General features: G+C 36.1%; 1 protein-coding gene across 3 annotated transcripts in view; it reads left to right on the top strand.

Annotated features, from left to right (window-relative positions):
- Positions 1-18,642, top strand: part of MED13L (mediator complex subunit 13L) — a 253,538-nt gene that overhangs the window by 144,853 nt on the left and 90,043 nt on the right. The window lies entirely within an intron of this gene.

The following is an 18,642-nucleotide window of genomic DNA, read 5'->3' as shown; positions in this document are numbered from 1 at the left end:
CTTCCCATTCTCCTGTATTCTCCTTGTGATAGTCTGGTCATCTGTTTCCTTCTAGGGGTGCAAAGACGAAAAGGCAGGGAAAGGGATCTCTTATCCAGAGGGTAAACAGACATGTAAACAGATATTTACAGTGTGAAGGGTAAAGGGAATCCTCTCCAAGTGTTCAGAAAAATAAGATCACTAGTGATAATTTTTTTCAGTTTTTCTCATAAATTTACTTTGTACATGTGGTGCTTTTGCTGCTTATCTATTAAAAAAGGGCTAGATGATGGGCAATCTATAAAAGAGTATTAATGGGACAATTTGGACTTATCTAATCATACATCATTGTTTTACAGCTCTTCCCCCCCATAGGTCTATAAAATATGTAGTCATTTTCTGCTAGTTTATCTGCTAGAAAATATATCAAAAATACTGTGTATTTTGTCACTTGAATATTCTTGAGAATTGTGTGAAAAGTGAGAAGAGAGATGAGGTTGGGGTACTAGAGAGCATCAACATTTACAGGATGGGTAGAGAAAGAGGAATATATAAAGGAAACTAAGAAAGGTCAGTGAGAGATAAGAACCGGAAAGATTGGTGTCACCACAACTAGGGTTTTTTAAAGTTTCAAGATTAGTCAGCTGTGTTTGCCGTAGAAGTCATATAAAATCCATACTAAGAATACTAGTAGATAAGGCAATTATGTAGACATGGTGAACATAACATGAGCAGTTTCAGCGAGGTGGTGAATTTCCAATGGTAGTAACTTGAGTTTTCAACAGAGTTAAAATGAAGGTACTGAATGCAGTGAAGGTATTTGCTGTAGTTTGTTACAAGTAGCTGCAAAATGAAAACAGTGGCATATAGGAAGGGCGGAGACAAACATTTAATAAGAGCCTGTGCTAAAACTAGTTGATACTGTCTGTGGTTTTTTTAAGTTTGTTTCATATACTAGGCAGTCTGCTTTATATTTTCATAAACATTATGCATAGAAGAGAATGTTACATTGAAAGATCAGTTCAGCCAGTGGTGGTGATAGTTAAAACAGCTGTATACTTTCCAGGTGGGTTTGTGATTTTTTTTTTTCTTTCCTTTTTTTCTTAATAACCAAAAAGAGATGATCACCATTAGCTTTTATTTTTTATTTGTCCTATTAGTGGTCTAAATAGTATACAAGAACATATATCCTCAATATCAATGATTGATTCACATTTTAAAATAAAATGTTTAAAGATACACTGTCTACTTTCAAAAAGGATTTTAAACACCTTACAGAAAGAGGATACCTTGATTTTAAGTCTACTAGAGAGGTTGGGTGACTGTTGTGTAATTCCTTTTTTTTTTTTTCCCCCTTCATTCCTGGTAGAGGACTGAAGCTAAGCTGGAAACAGAGCTCTCTTTGTTCAGTAGACCATACATCATCCAGAAATATGGATTCTCTTCTGTTAACTATTGATTAGACCTTATGGGACTTAATGAATCCCTCTGAATTTTAGTTTTTTGCGTTTATTTTATTTCTAAAATGTCTTACATTCCTTCTTTCTTTTTGCTCCTGTGCACATGCACATGCACATGCACCTTCGTGCATGTGTCTTTATTCTACCACCAGGAGCATATTGTCTTGGTTGTGTTTGGTTTTGTTGCAAGCAGAAAGTAACTCCTTATTTACCAATACAAAGGATTTGACATTTCCTTTCCAAAAGGTATGGGAGGTTTCTTTAGTAATGATAATCATGATCTGATTAGGAAAAGGCAAGAGGAAATTTTAGGTACCAAGCTGGAATTAACTTGAGGTGTTCCTTAGTTTTATCATGTAGCCGACCACCTATTTTACCTTTGCTTAAGATTTCTTAGCAAAAGGCTGCTTAATTACCTTATTGGAAAAAACAATCAGCTGAAGCGTAAGGACGAATGAATGGAGGTTCAAATGATTTTGTAATGTGAACGAAGTACTGTTTGATTTGCTCTTACCTCTAAGTCTCATTTGGGATGTTGTCTATATGTGTCTCTCATCATATAAATTTTAGGGACTGAATCTAAACACCCTAGAAGTATATTGCATTTTATCCAATAGACCATTCTCATAGGTGAATAAAATTGATTGTTCTGGAAAACAGCTGCATTTTATTATTTTTATTTTTATTGTTCAAATACATTTGTCTCCATTTTCCTGCCATCACTTTACCCTGTCCCACCTACCCCCACCTCCCACCCTCAGTCTTTCCCCTCTTTGGCTCTGTCCATGGATCCTTTATACATACGTGTTCCTTGATTTGACTCTTCCCCTTTTTTCCCGTTACCAGCCTCCCTCCTTCTGTCTCGTTACTGTAGGTTTGTTTTTTCTGTCAATGGTGTTGGTTATATTTTTCTTGCTTGTTTGTTTTGTTGATTAGGTTCCACATATAGGTGAGGTCATACGGTATTTGTCTTTCACCCCCTGGCTTATTTTGCTTAGCATAATGCTTTCCAATTCCATCCACACTGTTGTGAAGGGTAGGAGTTCCTTCTTTCTTTCTCCTATGTAGTATTCCATTGTGTAAATGTAGCGTAGTTTTTTGATCCACTCATTTATTGATGGGCACTTATGTTGCTTCCAACAGTTGGCTATTGTAAATTGTGTTGCAGCAGCTGCATTTTAAACAGCTGCGGGACATGATGCATGAGTGGGTGCGTTGTCATGATGAAGCTGCCAATCACCAGTTGCCCATAACTACAGCCTTCTGAGTCATCCAAATAGTTTCTGCAGAGGAATGTTCAAGCTTGATGCCAAGTTTGATTCAGATTCACTGCTCTTTTCGCTGTCATTTTTGAATGCGACAGCCATACAGTACACATACTCATTCAATGGCGTCTACTGCCTTCACTGAGTATAGTACAGTGTAGTTGTCAATGTTCACACATGCTCATTCCAGTCTACTCTCCTTGGCTGCCAGGTTATATTGATGTCACAAACAGTTCTATTAACAATGGCTGGACTTTTCCTGGACAGACCTCATATACAATGGAATATTACTCAGCTATAAAAAAAAAAGAATGAAATCTTGCCATTTGTGATAACATGGCTGGGCCTAGAGGGTATTGTGCTGAGTGAAATGAGTCATACAGAGAAAGACATGACATATGATTTTTTATATGTAGAATCTAAAAAACAAAATAAGTGAACAATGAAATAGAAATACAGTGATAGATACAAAGAACATTTTGATGATTGCCAGAGGGGAGGGGGGTTGAGTGAAAAAGATGAAGGGATTACGAAGCACAAATTGGTAGTTTTAAAATAGTCGTGGATATGTAAAGTACAGCATATTACAATAATATTGTAATAACTGTCCAGTCAAGATGGTGGCATGAGTAAACACAGCTCGCCTCCTCGCACAAACATGTCAAAATTACAACTAAATTATAGAACAACCATCACTCAGAAGTCTCAGAAATCAAGTTGAATGGAAATCTGCCAATGACAGAATTAAAGAAGCCACATCCATGTGTGGTGAATAAAAATTTGGGAAGGATGTCTCTGGAGCTAGGAGCCCCAGCCTCATACCAGGCCTCCCAGCCCAGGGTTCCATTGGGAGGATGGTAAGTCCACATAGCTTGGGGCTGCAAAAACCAGTGGGGATTGAGTCAGAAAAGAAACTTCTGGAGTCCTGAGCAGTTCCTCTTAACACACCCACACATGGACCTACTCCAGCTCACACCCTCTGAGCTCCAGTACCAGGGTAGCAGCTTGAAAGGTACCAACGGCATACAGGGAAGGACTGCAGTGTCTAGCATCAAGGCGACCCCAGGACATCTTTCTCCCAGACAGAAAGGTGGGCAGAGGCCATTGTTTCTTTTTCCTTTGTTTAATAAAAAAAAGTGCTAAATTATTTTTTTGGACAGAATTTTAATTTAATGCCACTCACTTTTTAAAGCTTTCATTAATACTCCTCTTTTTAAAGAATATGTTCATAAATCATCCCAAACATTAAAAAAAATTACAGTGTATTTTTCTGATTACAGAAGGATTGATATATTTATTAAAAATTGAAAAATGCTTAAAACCACATAGAATTATCTGATTGTTTAATTTTATTCTAACATATAAATATGTCTTTTAATTGAACAAGAGAGTGTATGTGAAGTCTTTTTGGATAGTTTATGTATTCCTATACATTCATTCTTCTGCAGTGCTTGGTAATGAGTTAGTGAAATCTTTAAAACTTAGCTTTTTAAAATAGATGTATTTCTAGACACACTGGAAAAGGATAACTTCAGTCTATTAAAGTATAATTTACAAAAAGGTAAAATTGGAACTCTAGTGCAAATAAAAAATGAACAAATGCCAGATACCTTAATCAACTAATTAATTAGTGAGATAGTAAAACAAGGTCAAAATAGCTAGATTGTTACAGAAAATGAGTGTTTATGTACTTACAGTGTAGAAGCTCTTTGAACAAATAATGCACATGAATTGAAAGAATAAGATTTTATTATTAAATAACCATAATTGCTTATTATTATTAGGATGTGTCTGCCTGTTGGGCACTATACAACGTCTCAAACCCTGGAACCCTGTTGGGCACTATACAACATCTGCTCTTACTTCCTGTCCATGGTGATTTTACTTTATTATCACAATCACCACTGAAAACCCAGTTTCACAAAGATTTGACTTTATTGCAGGAAATGTAGTACAATTTAATCAATTTGATGTTCAAATGATGTACTACCTTGAACTGGTAGTTTGCATAGTCTCTGACAAATGTTGTTTTGTTTACCCCTTAAAATTAATAATACCCTGCCATACCCCTGTGAAGCTGTTGCAGGGGTCTGGGGTGCTGTGGTCACCATTGGGAAATGGAGGCAGTAGATAATCTTTGGATGGGCATTTCCCCTGTATGACATTGAGAGGGCAAGTTGACTTCATTTCAGAGTTTTTAGTAAAAAATTTTAACAAGTACTCCAGAGAGCTTCTAATTAGAATTGTTAAATTTCTCTCCTTAAACTGCCTACTGGATGGTGGTGCTGGTGGTGTTGATGTTCTGGTAGACTCTCCACTCTGTGTTTATCCAAACCCTGCCAAGCATATAGGCTGCTCTGGGGGGCCAGTTAGCTGTGCCACTCGGATGCATTGGAGTTGTAGTATAGTGGATTCTCAAACTTCCTGGTCTCCAAACACCTATAAACATTATTGAGCAGGGAAGAAAGCTTTTATTTATGTGGGTTAATTTACCAATATTTACTAAGAGCAGTTAAAACTGAGAAAACTAAAATTAACAATAATAAACCCATTTCATGTTAACACAGATAGCCCATATTAACTAAAATAACAATTCCCTAAAAGAAAAAACATTTAGTCAGAAGACTAACCCTGTTTTTTCAAATCTCTTTCATGCCTGGCTTAAGTGGAAACAGCTGTATTTCATGTCTGCTTCTGCATGTAGTCTGTTGTGACATCACATATTGTGTAGCCTCTGGAAAGCTCCATGGTACACTTGGGGGAAATCAGAGGAAAAGATAAATAATGTCTTCATGTTATTCTGAAAATAGGTTTGATGTGCTGCCTGCTAGGAGTGGAGCTTTACATTTTTTAATGCTTACAAAAAATTTCCCTGTATATGTGGTCTCTCTGCATTCCACTTTTAGGTAGGGACAGGTAGGTTTTCTCATGAAGGTCCAGATAGTGAATATATTCAGCTTTGTAAGGTGTATATGGTCTCTGTCAAAGTTAGTCACGTCTGACATTTTACTGCAAAAACAGTCATAGTTACGCAAGCAAACAGGCATAGCTTTCCAGTAAAACTTTGCAAAAAAGAGGTGATAGGCTGGAGTTGGCCCTGGCCTCTGCCCTGAACAGGAGAATTGCTGTTCAGATGAGTTGACTCATAGCTGGGAGCCATCCTGTGTTTCTGGTTTCACAACACTGTCTTTCTCAGTTCTTCATTCTGTCTTCACTAGTAAGGTTAATGATTACAGATGTAATGTAGAAGTGACTATAGATAACTTTTTAAGATAAAAGTTTAAGTATAAAGTTGTATAGGGGCTATCATTGAGAATCTCCCTAGTTACCCAAGAAATGATTAGATGAGTGTGAGTCTTTATCATAATGAATCATATGTATAGTAGAGCATCTTAATTCTTGGGTTAATTCTCTAAAATCCACATATCTAAAAATGTTTTTAACAGACAAGCTAAGTAATTATTCTGTTTAAAATACTATTTGGAGTGGTAAATACACTTATATAGTATAAAATTTAAATAGCACAAAACGACTTAGGTGAAAAAGTAAGTCTCTTCCCTACTCACTGGCCAGTCAGCCAATTTGTAGGTGTTAGACTCTATTACCAGTTTCTTTTTATCTTTCTAAAGATTAGTTTATGCAGATATATGTGCATGCTTGTATATATTTCTATTTTTTATACAGATAGTGTATCTGTATAAAATGGTATACATACTCTGCCCTTTTTCCATTGCTTCATTTTACTTAGTAGCTAGTGATGAAATGTTGAAGATCAGTCCAAGTATATGCATATAAGACTATTGGCTGTTCGAAAGCAGAAACATACTTTGTATTCACTCTGAACATTTGTTCTATCAGACTTATTAATTTTAGAATTTATTTGTTTTGTTATTTATATTCCATGAATATCTTTTCTAACAGTTTTTTAAAAAAATGATCTTGCTTTGGTATTTGGTGCACATGAGTAAAATAACTTGATAAAAATTCTGCAAAATAATATAGTAGTATTAGGACGGTAAGGTGTAAATACTTAAAGCAATAGATAATAAGCACTGACGGTGAAAATTGGGAGTTCTTGGTTTGGGTTCTAGTGAAGAGAAGAGATTCATGAAGTTAATAAATGGGCTTTGACAGATCTAAGGTTTTGGATGGCTTGGGTTAGAACTATGGTGAGGAAAATAGCATAACGAAGACATATCACCATGCTGTCTCAAGGAAAGACTGGACTGCGTAAAGAGGAAAGTGCATGCTTAGCAGCAATGGCAGATAATAAGAGGTAATGCCTAACAGGAGGACTGCTCGAGTGATCGGGAGAGTTATAAAGAAAGTCTTTTTATGTCTTTTCCTTTCTGCCGTGGGCCCACGATATATAAAAGATGATGAATTGCTTTGTAAGGGCTTGTATGTGATTGAAGTCATGTGCTTGTACTAAGAATCACCTACAGACTGTCTAGATGTTCATTTGTGGTGGAGAACTGCTGTGAGTGAATATTGCTCATAGGCATTATACTGCCATATGCCACGGTGATTGATTATTGAGGCTTTTGTTTAGGTATTTTGCTGAATGAATGTGGACAAAGAATATGCTCTTTGAGAATTCACATAACATCAATATAGCAAGTTTAGAACCATGATAAAATTCGAAAGTCACAAAACTTAGATGAATTGTGATAGTTCATTAGGATACTTTGGTTGTTCTAGTAATGAGTAACAAATTAGGATAGTTGCTTGTTAGAATTTAAGAATTGCAGAATTCCAGAGCCATAGATAAGCAGTGGCTGGAGAGTTAAAGATTTTTTTTTTTAAAGCTTAAAAAGTAAAGCTCAGAAAAACTGAGCCTGCTTTTGAGGATCCCGTCCCAACTTACAACTAAATTATGGCTACATGTATAACCTTTCCCTGTTGCTTTTGACTTCTTGCTTCTTCAGGTTTTATTAACATAGCATGGGACTGTTTTTCATTAGTGCCTTCTGTATTGTCTTATTTGGTCTTCTGCCAAGAATTTTAGTATTTATAGTCTGTAGACTCCTATCTCTCAGGTTAATTTATTTAAAGCTGGAGTAGATCTCACATTATTGTGCTTGAGAAGCACCTAAACCTTATTTTAGCATTAACCAGAGTTTCTTTATAGTGCTCGCTGGTGCTGCTCATCGCCTCTCCGTATGTGTTTAATCAGTTGGCATCTACTTCAAACTTGAAGGGAAGCCACCAGCAGAAAGGCAGTCCTCCTTCCTGGTGCCTGCCGTACAGGGTTGGATGCTCATTAAAGGACAAGTCGAAATGGTCAAGTGAAAAGCAGTCAATTTAGAGATGCTCGGCCGCATAACTTCAAGCTGGAAGGGAAGGAGCGAACATTTGTAAGTTAGGATATTGTGCTAACTGCTTTATGTAAATTATTTCTAATCACTCTATACCTGGAGCTTTGTGTTGTTTTCTTTGGTTTTATGGATGAGAAAAAGAGAGTTTCAGCAACAGTTAGAAGGTGCTAGAGCTAAGAAGAGTATTTTCCAGAAGAGCAGCTACTGCTTTGCACCTACTGCTTGTTAGGTACTTTGTGTTATTCCTCACAGCAGCTCTTTGAAATTAGTGGTAGGAGTAGAGATAGTCCCAATTTTAGTGAAAGGAATGGAGACACAGAGAGATGAATAACATGCCCTAGGGTCACAGTGCTATTACGGGTAGAGCCAGATCCATCTGCTTCCAAGACTCTTACCTCTTATTCCTAACAAACAAATAATAAGTACTCTAAAAAATGAAAAAGAGGAAGGTTAAACACAGAGGCTTAATGTTAATGGAAATAACGTAGAACAAATAAAAACTAGGATGACTTACTCTTTATAAAGTCTAACTGCAAACAATGGAAAAACTACTGTGGAGACTAGACTCAAAGGGGAGGCTGCAGAGGTGGTAGTGTTCAGGCTTTGAAGGAGATTGTCTAATCATACTTTTCTTTGACGGACCTTGCTTGCACAGTGAAGCCCCAACTCGGGTATTTAAAAGCATATTTGGAAGAAAGAAAGAGATTGCCATCCTTGCGCATTCTCTCAATTAATAAGCAGTGGTCATGGCACTTGCCCTAAGGGGCTAAGCTGGAAGCTGTTCTCAAGGACTCCCTTGTGGTCACATGGTTTGTATCTTCCCCTAGAGCTGCCAAAGGGGAAATGGGTAGTATACTCGGTTATCTCAGATCAGTTTGAATCTTTGGGTCAAAGGAATAGAGAGATCAGGGGTACACAAGAAGCGAGGTTTTTTGTCTGCCTCTTGAAGGTGTACCAAAAAAATCAGTGACTGGTGCTTATTAGTAAATTAAAAGACAGATTATTTGTGGCATTTAGTCAAACTTAGAATTATAGAGGAAGAAATATTGTTTTCCTTTTACTCATTTGTTAGACAAGGTCTAAGAAAAAGCATTTTTTTAGAGCTCAAAAATCAGGCATACCTTATTAAATGCTTAAGAAGACTTTAAGTTTTAATATTTAAACATATATTCAAGAGATGTGAAATGGGAGAAGACTACAATAGAGTGGTACAGATTAATAATAAATTATGAGAAAATTGCTTTGATAACCACGTGATCCTGTTGATAGTCTCTTAAAGCTGGGAAGGAAAATGCAGTAACAAACTATTTTTCTCTGATATAGGATGAATATTAAGGTACAAAGAATAATTTTAGGCATTGAGATCCATCATTAGGGAAGATCAATAATTGAATTAGTATTTAGAGACAGAAAGTATAATCCATCAATCAGTTAAGATGAAGGCAGTATCCTAACCCCAGCAGAGTTGTAATTTATGTGATTGAGAATAATTTTTTAATTTAATTACTTTACTGACATATGTTTGAAAGTGTTCTAATGAAACATTTAGGTCAAGGTCTGAATATATAGTTATTTACCTTTCTTAGTAAGAGATTTTGGGTTTTCACCAAGTTTATTTTTTATCCCTCCTTTCTTTTTCCTCAGCAAATAAAAACATTTTCAGAACTCTGATAGGTTTTTTGAGCTTTAAATTATTTTCAGTATAGGGAAATAATTTTGCACTCTCTTTTCTAATGCTTTTGTTTAGCTCCTGCTGTTCTTCCAGTGTATGATGTATGCACCGAATGACCAAATGAGAGAAAAGTAACTAAGACCAGTTTATATACAATTGAGTCCAGTGGGTTGGTGACAGAATGAGCAGTCTCATTCTTGTTTTCATAAGAAAACTAGAATATTGTAACTCAGATATACTTATAAAGGGCACAGAGCAAGACAGAGCCAGGCTAGAACTCTTCTCTCTCCTTTTCTAGTTCGTTGTACATTTTGCTGTATTCTGTCTCCTCCCATGATTGAAGTGCAAATTTTTTTAATTGATGTTTTAAAAAAATTATACATGCCCATGAGGAAATTAGGTCATTTTGAAGGCAGCAGAAATCCTGCCTCTTTTGCTTCCCTTGCCCTTTATCCAGTCAGCAAGAGATGTTCGCTGTGAATGGTGTGTTATGTATTCTTTTGGAAATTTTATTCAGAAAATTAAAATATTGTATTTATGGGTAATTTTTATTTACCATGAAATTAAGGAAAAGTATAAACACTTGCCATTTTACTTCAATTTCTTGGTGTCCAAGTGTGGACTTTCAAACTACTCAGTGCTACTGTTTAACAAAGGAATCTGATTTATGTTACTGGACTTGGAAAGACCTGTGAAATAAGACAGCTTCTTAAAGAAAAGGTTAAGTGATTTGCATATGCTCCACTGTACTTAATTGCACTAAGTGGTTCCAAGGTTTATATTTCTGCTCTTCCCAGTAATCTGTTCTGCCTTTCAGTTCATTTTGTAGACTCAGAAGTGAAATATATATCATAGACAGGCATGTTTCATGTTTGTACTAAATGAATCTCTTTACAATAGCAAAACCGTGAACTAACACCCAACACATAGCACATATTTGAATATTGAGATTGTAAAAATTTAATTCTTCACAGTTCATCAAGAAAATGAGGGAGTTGGACCAGGTCATTTTTAAGGACCTTTGCATAACAAATGTCTATGATTTTAGTTTTATTCTGTCCTCAGGGAATCAAGCTATGTTTCTTTAGACTCAAAAGCAATTGTGTGCAGGGGCTAGGCCTGACCACACTTCCTAGCAAGCAGAGTCTGCTTGTTTGCTGCAGGGATTGGTGCGCTAGTGCCAGTTGCTTCAATTGCTTTTTCCTTCAGTTGCTGATTCCAATTAAAACGAAATTTTACAGATGTGGAAAGTTGCAACATGGAGTCAGGATTGATTAGGCAACATTCAGTATGAATAAAAATCTAATCCCACATATTTCAGGCCAGATCTCAACTTCGTTCTGCATACTTCGGTGAGCTAATTTATAAGCCAGTAGTGCCTCTTATGTCAGGGGGTATGGCTGGAAATGGGGGCATGATGTTTGGGGCAGAAAGCTGACTGGAATGTAAGCGGCGGTGCTGGTGGTGGTATAGTGTGAGGGGTAGAGAGCGTGGCCCCTGTAAATAACGTTTACCAGGACTCAGCAGGAATCTCGTCTGCCCGTTACCCTGACAGACAATAAAATGTAGTGTACTAATCAGCCATGGGTACACTGGGTTTCCATATGTGAAGTTTATGGGAACTCTAGGTTTCATGAAATTCAGCTAAAGAATTCTTGTTTTGTTTCATCACTATTAATGAAATATAAAGAAAATATGCTTAGTGCTTAAACACTGCCTAAAAAGGGCGTAAAGAGTCATTGACAGGAGTATCTGCAGAATGACAAGCCTGCTGCTTCTTCAAGTAGCATATCAACAACTTGGATAAAAACCTATTTGAGCATATAATAAAAACCAGTGTTAGCTTGATTAACATTAAATCAAATAAGACGTAGAAGCTGAAAACTCCTGCAAATTAAACTTCCTGAGGTATAAACAGTCACTTCCCAAAACTGATGTGAATTCTGAATTACCACAGTACTGGAGTGCTTTTAAGAAACTGATTTGTGAATTCACTGATTTAAGATTCAAAATGACAAAAAGGATACTTAAAGGAATCATTTTAAACTAAGTTTTGTTAGTAGTTTCAAAGATTGAAAGGTGCAGAAGGAGCCTTATCTGCCCTGTAAATTAGAGCAAAATGAAATCATATTAAATATGCTTTTGGTTTTATGGAAGAAAACCCAGAAAGATTCCATAGACTGTTGGGGTATATGAGGGCGGGAGAAGAGCAGTTTACTTTACCACTTTTTATTACTGTTTTCCTTACCTTTTATTGGCTGATACAGTGGCCTGGATTTTGCTATTGGCTTTTGGGGACTATTGATGTAAATATACTGAGAGTGTAAATGCATTTCTAATAGGTACTTACCTAAAGTGTCTTGGTTTTGCCTGAAAGTTTGTTTTCATAGGACACTATGTTTAGAAGAACAAAAGTTACTTTTCTGTTTCAATTTTTTAGCATATCTGGAACCAAACTAAAACATGTTATGCTTGAGTGATATCAATTGAGTGATTTGAGTGAGAAGGAGCCTTATCTGAAGTACGGAAGAGAATGAATTCTAATTCCAGTGTTTGTCGTTAATTAATAATCAGTTTCTAAACATATGACTTTTATTTTATTAAAATACGTTAAAAAAAGGTTTTAGTTGAATTCAGTCAATCATGTCTGTTGATGGAACTTAGTTTACATTAAGCATAAGAAGTGGAGAAAGCGTTCATTATTTAAAACAATGGTAAGTGGAGCTAATGTTTCTCACTTATTTGAAGAACATTGCTTTCCTGAAGCACCTTGACGATAATTGCTTCGGTCCATGGAATTTCATCTGTTTTCAGAATTGAAAGAAAGAAGCTGTCATCATCTGAAATTAAATGTCTCAAACTAAGTTGAAAAGGAAAGATGATGTTGAATTACTGGTGATTCTTGTTTTCTTCTCTCTATATCTCTGTATTTCTCAGTTTTACATTTAACACATATTATATTATTAAGCAGAAAAATAATTTTTTTAAAAGGTAAACAGAATATATTTAATTTTCTTCTGAAACTTTACACTGAAGTAAGCTTATTTTAAATAGTATTTTCTTTTAAAACTTAGTGCCTGTAGTTTATAATGGAAATTGAGTGCTAAATGTTGATAGGACCAAAATGTGAACTACTAATTACTTGCAAGATTTATTTTAACAATACTAAAAGGAAATCCAGGCTCCCAGTGCTGGGAGAGTGATTCAAAATAATTCATTAGCGATTTTTTAAAAATTCCTAAAGCATCAGTATCAACTTGTATTTTTAGAGATTTCTATATGATGTAAATTTAATCTGGAAGCACTTGTGTGTTTTACGTGTCATCCTAACACCGTGGCCCCCAGCCTTCTTTGTGTCTCTAGAGCGCTACATGCTACTGTGCTAGACTGGGCACTGTGTGTGTTATCATCTTCCTTATCCTTATGCTAAGTGCCAGGCATGTGCTTCAGGTATTTTAAGAGGCACTGTAGTGTGGTACTTTAGAGCATAGACTCTGAGGTTAGGTGGCCTGGGTTCAAATCCTGGCTTTGCCACTTGCTCTCAGTGTGACCTTAGGCAAGTAAAAGTTATTTAATGTTTTTGTTCAGCTTGTCTGTAAAAGAGAGGCAGTTATTGTCCCTACTTATAGGATTATTATGAGAATTAAATGAGTTAAATTTACAAAGTGCTTAGAAGAGTGCCTGACATAGTTTATGCTTGTTTATTAGTCAAATAAATACCTCATTTAATCCTCATAAGAACCTTTAGAAAGAGATGATTGCATTCACATTTTATAGATGTTAAAAGCAAAGCTCAGAGAGATTATATAATTTGCTTAAGGTCACACAGCTTTTATTGTGGACCTGGGATTTAAATTCTGGGCTGTCAGACTACAAAATGTGTGGGGATTATAAGTGCCTGTCTTATAATAGCTGTAGCACTTGAACATGTTCCTGTCAGTTATTTTATCTATTTTAGCCCTTAATGCATCATGGCAAGAGTGAGTGATGCTTATGTTTTATAAAACTTGACATAATTATGGTCAAGTATGTGTGAAAAAATAATCAGACATGGTTCTCATGGGTAAAAAGGGCGTATGGGGGATTGTCTTACCTGGTTTCTAAGATACAGAAAGTGAAAGTTTTCTAAAATTTTTGATATTCCAACCCCCCCTCCCCATACAGTTAAATAAGACACATAGTTTAGAATAGAGTCATCTTTATATGAGTGTAACAAATACCTGCTTGGGTGAAATAACATCATTGGGAAAAGAAACATTATAATAAATTTTCTGGGGAAAGTTTGTGTTAATATTCAAAAAACCTGAAACTTGTAATTTAGAATATATGCACTAATGCCAAATATGAAATGGAACATCTTTATTAAAAGCATATATACCAGAAGACTTTATTTTGTCTGTGCTTTAAAAGCTTTTTAAAAACTTACTATAACAATGATAATTTATTTGTATTTTCATGGCTTTAATAAAAATTTTCAAAAAGTACTTGAAAACCAGCAACACTCAGAAAAGAAAAGCAACAAACTGAACATGATAAATGTTCAGAAAATATAAAATATAATGTCCAGAAAATACTGAAGTTGAATATATTAATTAGGCTCTTCTCCTCTGGGAGTGGTGCATTTATGAGGCAAAAGCTCAGTTTTAGTGTTTACAGGAAGGTTTCCAAGAAACAAATTTTGTTCACCTACTTATTACTTAAGTGAAATGCAGAAAAAAACAAGTGGGAATTACAAATTCATGTCCATTAAAGAAGCAAAAAATAAAAATACGAAACAGTTGGTGACTCTTCAGGACAACGCACACACTTACCTGTTGCTGCTGTGTGAGTGAATGTCAATAAGTCTAGTCTTTGTGTGAACAGTGCTTTGTGTGAGCATGACAAAATGAGAGTTAGAGAATTCATGTTGTCTTTTCACCACATAATTCTATTTTTAACAAATGGTATAGTGTAAAAAACTTTTTTCTCAAAGGTGTTTGTAGTTGTATTATTTATGATGAGCCAATAACTGGAAAATCCCCTACTTTTTAATAACTAAGGAAAAATATTTGTCCAAATATGGATTTATATTTTCATTATATGGATTTCTGAAATACATACAATGTGCTTCTAAGTAATCACAAGTAGCAAATATGCATGATGCTTACATTAATATAAAATAATTTGTTAATAATGTTAAAGGTTCTATACAAGTCTTCTTTCTGAATACCAGTGTTTTTACATGTAAAGTGATGGTGTGGAGCAGAGTGATTCCTGGTACTGATTTTGTGAAATCTGTGAAGCAGAAACTGCAAGAGGTGATGGATTTTTTTGTAATTATATTTTGTGTCCATGGTTCTCCCTTCTCTCCTGCCCCGCCCCCATTCAACAGATGCTTGACTGACAGCTAATGTGTTAATCACAGTCCCGTCCCCCTTCTTTCTGTATCATCTCAGTAAGTCAGAGAAGGTTAGGTGAATTTATGAGTTAAACCCCATTCCTGTGATAGTTTTTTTTTATTTCTTTAAAAAAAACTTTCCCCATTTTTATTGAGATATGTTATAATCAACATATAACTAGTTATTATTTCTTTTGTAAAACAGACGAATAAGCAACAAATGATACTCTTGCAGTATTTCTTTCCTGGTAAGCCCCTGGTCCTTATAAAACTATACAAATAAAATAAATATAAATAGTACACTTACTGTGTATTGCTTTTCTAAGCATTTTTAATAGATTGCTTAATACTGATAACAATTCTAATAGGTAATAATTATCTTACTACATATAATGTATGAAATAATATAGTAATGTATGGATGAGTAAAACCTAAGGTGCCAAGAGGTTAAGTAACTTGCTGAAAGTTAGCCAGCCTGCAAATGAAAGGGGACTGCTGGGCTTTGAGCCTGGCAGTGTGTCTCTAGAGCCTGTCCTTTTCCCTAACACTCTGCCACAGCCTCTTGAACCTCAGTCCCCTGGACTTGGGTGGGGTCTGATAGCTCCATGTCAGGACTGGGTGGCCTGGGTCAGAATGTGGATCAGGGCAGGTTTGCCACCAGACCGAGCAGTTCACATGCTGGCTGAAGACGGGGATCCTAAGCCAATTGAAAGAACTTGTCTGGACTTGAAGCTAGGCTAGGCAGCATCTTTTAGAGAAAAAGACAAAAACTAGGATTGTTCTAAATGGGGGATGAGTTTGGCTAGCAGATCTTGTTTCCAAGTATCACCCCTAATAGGGCTGTTCATGATTCCTTTGGCAGTATTTCCCATTTCCACTACTAAGTATCTGGCTTACAAGCATCTGGCTGATGAGCTGTTGCAGTGAGAGGATGTTTAAGTCAAATGAGGCAGAGCCTCTGTGTTCCTTGGGCTTTGAGCTTTTCTCAGTCACTCTTGGGAGGGAGTAGTACCCTGATGGTTCTTGTGGACTAGGGCATGACCTTAGTGCTGCATTCTCTTGAGTATCTTGGCTTTTTTATTCAGATCTTTCCCTAGGTGAGGACCAGAGCTGTCAGATTGCGAACCTTAAATTGGGGCCCTGCCTTTTCTCCCCCCGTTAGATTTTTATATTTTGGAGACATGCTCTTTTCCTGTGGCCCACCATGAGTGCATAAAGGGTGATGCCAGTGCTAGCATGTTGTTGTGCACAACAGTAATAGGCAGGTATTATTCCAGGGAGAACGCAGACTGAAAGTCCTTAAAATGTAAATTAACAGTTCAAATCCAAAACACTGACATTCTGAGAAAGCGTACATGGAAAGTCAATTCAGGGTAGTAGATAGAGTTTGGATTTCTTATTCTGAGAATAGCTGTTGCCAATCCTAAGGCAATAAACAAGAAGCAGGCAGGAGTCAGGAAACAGATTCATAGACCAGTGATTCTACTGTCCTGTTTACCACAAATGTAGCCAGTGTTTTGCCATCCACTATGGGATTATGCCACGGTGAAATGCTCTAGTTAATCATTTGGAAATCCTAAACAATATATTGGGAGTGTTTGCATTTGAAGAATGTTAGTGTTTGAAAAGTGGTATTTGGCTGAATACAGTCTTAGAGAACAGATTATCAATAAAATTTTATTTAGTTACTTGTTTTAAAAGCACTCATTAAGAAAACTGCCCTGTTAAAATGAGCCTTGTTGTTCTGGAGATTCTCCTGGCTTTGTGTTGTCGACAGTGTGTTTTGCTGTCCCATTAGCATTGTCAGCTGTCAGACTCATCTGAGGCCCAGAGCCCTAACTCCCCAGCGCTGGATTAACAAAGCGTCCCACCACCTGAACCTGATGTCAGATAAAGAAGGCAGCATGTAATTTTTGGTTCAGTTCCCTTGTTTGATCTTCACTAAAGTTTGTCTGCAAAAATGGATTTTGATCTGAGGGTTCTTCCTTTAAGTATTTGTTGTCACTTTCAGTGATTGTAACATCTAAAAGTGGCCTTGGTGAATAAAACCGATTTTAAGTCAAATACTTTCAGGTGTCATCTTTCCATCCAACAACTCAGATCACCTAAAGTAATTTAGTAGATGAAATAAATTTCCACAAATGATCCCTTTGTTGCCATTTATTGAGTTTTGCTATGTTCTGAGCATTAGCTAAAAGCTTTATGTGCATTTACTCATTTAATCCCCCATTTTAATCCTGTGAGGTAAGAACTGTTATCTTCATTTTATAGAGGAGAACTCTGTAGTGTCCACAGTGTTTTTCACAGTGGGTGGCATAGACAGTCATGCTACAGAGCCAGTTGGTCTGCTCTGAAATCTGTGCCCTTTGCCTCAACAGTTACATTAGTCTAATTAATGAAGAACCCGGCGGCGGCAGGGGTTGGGTGGGGGCTTTATGAGAAATATTTATTGTCTGGTTTTTCTCCTCATTGAGTTTGTTAAAGAGTATGTTCATGTGATGTATAATGAATGTAATAAGAAGAGATAAAGCATCTACTTATTTTTTTCAGTTAAGTGTTTATTGAGCTCTAACATCATCTTCTACCAGTTCATTCTTTCATCCTCTATCCTGATAGTGGATTGCCAAACTGGTATACAAAATACAGTTTCTTGAAGTGCTGGGGAAAAAATGCTATTTTGTTTTATTCCTTCCTATTAACAATTCCAACTTTGTGTGTATTTTAAAACATACAAAATACATTAGTATTAGTCAAGTACTACATTTCATTGATTCTAAAACATAGTTTTCCTCCTCATTTTAACATCTCAAATTGTGATATTTCTTACATAAGAATTATAATTAGCATTTTTTTCTTAGTGGTTAATAAAGTGTGTCTAAAATGATATCTTAGATGCATTTAAATATAGAGGTACATGTAGAAAATTTGAAAACAAACAAATAGATACATATTGGGGATGTGTGCTGACTTATTTTTTCATTGGTAGGTGTATGTAATCAAAATTGTTTTTTCAAATTTTCTCTCTCCTGCTTAGAATTCCTCCCATCATCTATGTTACCAAGTGCACTCTGGCCAATATAAGTACTATCAAGTGCCTTCCAAAGGGTGTACCACTGAGGCCCGTGTTAGCAGTGTTGAGGCAGGTGATGATCGCCTGCCATCTGATGATTGACAGAGATGTCAGAGAGCAGTGTTGACTTAGCACTCATTTCAGTCAATGGTGTGCAGATTTCATTTGGCCTTGAACTCATTCATTGAATGCATCCTCTATTACATTTTGACCCTGTTGATCCTTCTAAATTCTCCTCAACTGATATTATTAGGCTAGTAAGCAAACACTGATTGATGCTGATCATCAGCAGTAATATCTTTCCATCTTAAAACTTCCTCATCTCTTGTTGATTATTTCCAATAGTGCAGGGTTCACTTTGTCCTCTACAGTTATTTCCACTGACAAACATTCATGAACACTTTTAGTTGTCAAAATGATCTCCGATTTTATTTCTGTTGATTATACATGTCTTATTTGTGTCTTTTTTGTGTTTGTTGAACATCAAAGGGTCAGTTATCT

Source organism: Pteronotus mesoamericanus, unplaced genomic scaffold, assembly GCF_021234165.1.
Source record: "Pteronotus mesoamericanus isolate MK-2021 breed Mesoamerican mustached bat unplaced genomic scaffold, CSHL_Meso_final scaffold_507, whole genome shotgun sequence".
In the NCBI taxonomy this organism is placed as follows: domain Eukaryota; kingdom Metazoa; phylum Chordata; class Mammalia; order Chiroptera; family Mormoopidae; genus Pteronotus; species Pteronotus mesoamericanus.
The sequence above is the reverse complement of the archived record's forward strand: the minus strand, read 5'-3'. Positions and strand labels throughout refer to the sequence as shown.